The sequence below is a fragment of the Mirounga leonina genome, unplaced genomic scaffold (assembly GCF_011800145.1).
Source record: "Mirounga leonina isolate KUSES-001 unplaced genomic scaffold, KU_Mleo_1.0 Mir_418, whole genome shotgun sequence".
In the NCBI taxonomy this organism is placed as follows: Eukaryota; Metazoa; Chordata; class Mammalia; order Carnivora; family Phocidae; genus Mirounga; species Mirounga leonina.
The window spans coordinates 29,645,375-29,650,437 of NW_023270739.1; the positions used below are offsets into that span (position 1 = coordinate 29,645,375).

General features: G+C 34.3%; 1 long non-coding RNA gene across 1 annotated transcript; it reads right to left on the reverse strand.

Annotated features, from left to right (window-relative positions):
• Positions 1–1,780: 1,780 nt before the first annotated feature.
• Positions 1,781–4,197, reverse strand: LOC117998545. The gene is made up of 3 exons (XR_004676012.1): positions 4,164–4,197; positions 2,013–2,132; positions 1,781–1,866 (listed from the first exon to the last, which is right to left on the reverse strand). It is a non-coding gene; the product is annotated as an uncharacterized LOC117998545 (long non-coding RNA).
• Between the last annotated feature and the right edge of the window lie 866 nt (positions 4,198–5,063).

Genomic DNA, 5,063 nt, shown 5'->3' on the forward strand with positions numbered 1-5,063 from the left:
GGAAGCCTGCTTCTCCCTCTCCCACTCCCCCCTGCTTGTGTTCCCTCTCTCACTGTGTCTCTCTCTGTCAAATAAATAAATAAAATCTTTAAAAAAAAAAAGAAACACTGATTTGCACATACAATTTGTTTCAAACAATTATGGTAAGAATATAATTATTAAATACCAAAAATGGGATGTTTGCAAGAAGTTCTTTAAAACTGGACACATTCATTAGTCATTCACTTTATTATGCTCTTCAAAGTTGGTAGTTCCATGTAAAATGTTTCAAAATGGATTTTGTTGTCATTGTTTATATTCTTTTGTTTTGGTTCTTCAAATATATCTGTCTTTTGTTTTGCTCTCACTGGAACCCAGTAAATATTCTCTTTTGAAGCAAAGCTTTGAAATCCAGAGACTTGAGATTTAGCTTTAGTTTTGTCTCTCAAACGTTGTCTTAAGGAAGCATTTTATCTTTCTGTATATATTTCTACACTGTCCAAATAACAGGCACCCTACCTATATATTACAATCCGCAGTGCTTTCTCCCTAAACCACTAATTTCAGCATTATCATAAGTAATTGTAATAGTGATTTAAGAGCTAAAATATGAAAAATTTTACTCAATATGATCTTCACGTTTTCCATTCTCTAGTGATTCACCATGTGTCTCTCTCTGTCAAATTTAGCAATTTCTCCAAATTGGAAGGAAGAGAGCTAGGTTTCTTCTGTAAATATTTCTGATGCCCCACTCATATTGGGCTTATACTTGGTCCAGGCATATGCAAGTTAGGAGGGAAAAAACTATCCTAAATAACAGGAAAAACTGCATTATTGAATTTTTGTCTTTTATGTATTTCTGTTACCGGGCTTTTTTTTCTACCCTCACCTCACGCAGTCTCAGACACTTTGATATTTAGATCCACCTTTCTCTGGGTCTAAGACACATATGAACTTCAAACTGAAAACAGATATCATACAAACACACATTTCATAATTTCCAATATGCCAAACCTTTTTGGCTGGGATTATAAAGACAAGAAAAAAAAAAATCCATCCACTGTTGTTTAGATGAGCCAATGGTTTAGTTTTTCTGCTGAGTGGTGTGTGATATAGGCAAGAGTTTACAATATTACAGAATAGGTCAAGTTTAAGATAACTAAGATATTGCCAGGTGTGGAAACAAAAAGAATAAAGGCAAATGGATATAAAAGTGCATGTTATAATCTGGAATAATGATTCGAATCTACAAAGGAAGTATCAAGCAAGGTAGACTGTTGCCAAATTTGAAGGCCTTGAATCTCAATGATAATGACCTTTAAGTTATGCTGATAACTACCGAGAAGCCACCAAATTTTTAACCAATTAATAAAATAACATCATAGAATTTATGGGAAGGAAAAGTTTCAAGAAATTTGGAATGCTCAGAGATATCCAGTGCTACATTGAGGTCTTGAATGAAGACTTAGAAAGGCCGTTGGGTTGAATAACTTGCAGGTACTTTTTTTTTTTTTAAGATTTTATTTGTTTCTTTGACAGAGAGAGACACAGCGAGAGAGGGAACACAAGCAGGGGGAGTGGGAGAGGGAGAAGCAGGCTTCCCGCAGAGCGGGGAGCCCAATGCGGGCCTCGATCCCAGGACCCTGGGATCATGATCTGAGCTGGAGGCAGATGCGTAACGACTGAGCCACCCAGGCGCCCCATAACTTGCAGGTTCTATAAGAGATTTAAACAGCATAAGAGAACATGAAACAGGAGTCAGAAAATAACATTCTATTTAAAATACTTTAAAAAATAACTTCCAAGTAGATAGATAAGAAGATAGATAGATAAACTTCTACTTATCAGTCCAGAAGAGTGGAATGTGAGATGTAGAAATCAGGAGGACTAAAGTAAAAAAAATAAGAAGTATCATTTCCCTTGGGGAACAGAGTGCACACCCCCTGGCCAGCTGTAAAAATTAATATGCATTGAAGTGAAAAATAAGACAGAACAGGTGGGTTTTTCCAAGCAAGTATGGATGTTCATCTTACCTGTAGTTTTCTGCACAGAATAACCTGTCAGTCACAAGTAGTTAGAATATACAGCTAGTAGAGTAGTTGGATTGTTCCATGACTGGCTGGTAGGAGAACCCATGGATCACAGCCTCAGCTCTTCAGATCATAGGAAATAAAATAAGGAAATGCTTATTCAGATACTGGTAAGCTGTTAATATTCTTCTTCTATGTTCTAATCAGAAATGATGTCTCTTATCACAAAGGGATGCTGTGGATTTTTCATTAATAATTTTAATGAGATATCTAATGTGCTAAAATGTTGTTCATATGAATATTTTTTATGCCCCACCTGCTAGTACAAACTTACTATCAAGGCAGTAGCTAGAAGTGGGTTATAGCACTGCTCCTATGGGTTCTAATATTGGACAGGGTTTCTTCATTATGGTGGAAAGTAATTAGTGAATCTCTTTTTTTTGCCTTGAGCATCTCTTCCTGTTCCTCCTTCTTACCCTAATCATCAAAGTACTTGGTTTTGTATACTTCTAAAATGTTCATTTCTTTGTATGTCAGTGTTCTAATAGGTGATCAAATAAAATAGGTAAAGTAGATAAATTATTACCAGATTAGCATAAATCCCACCTCACTAATTTTTCTGTGACTATTAGATCGTCCACAAATATAAACATATTTAATTTCCTAAAATGATAATTCCTTACAAAACACAAAATCTGCAGGAAGCACCTCTGAACACCTGATTATTTCAGGAACATAGATGTTTTCACAACATTAAAATATAATTAGGTCTAGCTTTGGCCAAATTCAGAAGGGTTTGAGAATCTGCTATCTCATAATTAATGTCTAATTGTTGGTAATTATGTTGTTTAGTTTTGTGCACAACCCAATTTATTTTTTTGCACCAGGGCCCATGTCAATTATAATCTGGCCACAACTGTCAAGGCTATCAACAAATTAAACACTGATTGCCAGGGCTGCATGATAATGGTCTCCTACCAATTTGCATAAAGTAACTAGGTTCTTAAGCCTGAAAAAACAAGTCTGCGTTGAATGTTCTATCTCTCATGTCACTTCTAATTATCTACTAATGGCTAGCCAGGCCAGAATTTAACTCAGAAGCTAGAGTAGATGGCCATGTAAGTTATAGAGATCTATTTCTTATATTTAAAATATTTAGACCCCATTTAAATGTTGTATGACCTGACAGATAATGTAGCAAGATTTGTGCCTTAAACAGTTTTCTGTTTCTACAATTGCTTATGAATTACTTTAATGCAGCAAAATTGAGTCTTTAATATTTTTCTTTCTTTATTGTGTTTTCCTGCAAAAACAGCCACTTGGCACAAGCTGAAACAATGTAAAATGAAGAGCATGCATTGAAAATTTTTACTGTCTTATTGATGAAATATTTTTTTCTCATAAAAGACCTCTTAAAAATTGATAATAATTTAAAATCCCTAAGGACTGATTTTACAATATAACCAATGAATATTTTTAACATTCTTGTTACTGAGACAACTTAAATAACTTTGAACACAGGAATTAAAGCATAAAATCTCTTGTAAAACTTTCCTATAATGATAATTACTCTACTTTAGCCTATAGCATTCCATAAAGATATGTCACTGAAAATATGTTACACATTACAGTGGTGATGTATAATATGCTGAGATCCCTGATAAAATGAATCCTCAGAGTGAAGTTATTTGGGGTTATAATTCATGGGAACAAGAGCTTTTAGTGCTTTACAGTATATCACAAGAGTGACAACTCTGTGATGAAATGTAATACATAATTCCCTTGGTCACATACACCAATTTTTTCCTGACCCGAAGAATATTTTGTCTCTATTTTAATAATAGTGTCATGATTCTTAGCATCATAGAATAAGTAGATATTAGACCCACACTTGAGGGTATAACCAGCAATGTAGTTTCAATTAGAGAAAGCTATCAGAATTTTCACTGCATATAGCTTCTTTGGTAAATGAAATATTTCACTTGCTGAAATAGACAAACATTCATTAACATGACCTCCAGTGACTACATATGAAAGATGAAATTAAAATATGAATTCTAAGGCATCATATGGAGCAGGACATCTAGGATTATGTAAAAAGTCTAAAGTACATGCAGGATCTTTTTCAGTTATATTTTTCTCTCATGGTCTCACCTGGATACCCAATGCACCTTAGTGGTTCCCTCTTCAACAAACCCCATAATTGAACTTTATTATATTCGTTAGTCTTGTCACTGGGATTTATTGAACACATATTAATGTGCCAGGTATTACTGTCGGGCCTAGAGGTCACAAAAGAGAAATCAATGTAGTTCCCATCTTGGAAAAGGCCACCATGGGAGCAAGCTACATGAATTATTTACTATCACAATGATATCTCTGGTCTATAATCTTTTTGATTTCTTTATCTTCTTCACACTAGTTCCTGCTGCCTTCATGCTCTGGGCTCAGCAATACCTGTAATTTGCTATAGCAGTATGATTAATAATTAAAATTTCTGATAATGATACTTCCTACTACTTCTTTTTCTTCTTACCTCTATTTGCTTCTACCCGATTCTCAAACATCTGTTCTACAATTGTCTTTGGCTCTTCTCTCTAGCAAATTAATGCTGTACAATAATATAAAAATCTCATAACAGCAAAGGACTTTAAGACCTTTTTTTTTTCAAGTGAGAGAAGTTTAAAAATTAAAAAACCTACATATAAGTTTTCCTTTATTTCTAATTAATAGCTCTTCTGTTCTCCCATAGCAAGTTATACATACTCTGTTAGAGTACTTACTATGTTGTATTAGCCTGTTGTTTACAACTTTCCCTCTCTTTCTGCATGGCAATATCCCCCAGGTCAAAAAGGCAGACATAATCTGGGTAGTAATACATTAAATGGAAATTGATCTTGTTCAAGAAAAATGTCATCCTTTTAAGCATGCCACAGAAGTACTATGTGTGTGTGCATGCGTTTTTAATGAAAGATATATGTTCCAGTGCAAATGTTTCATAAGCTATAGCAATTTACAAGTTGTTCTGTTATTTGGCATCACTATAAATTTTGG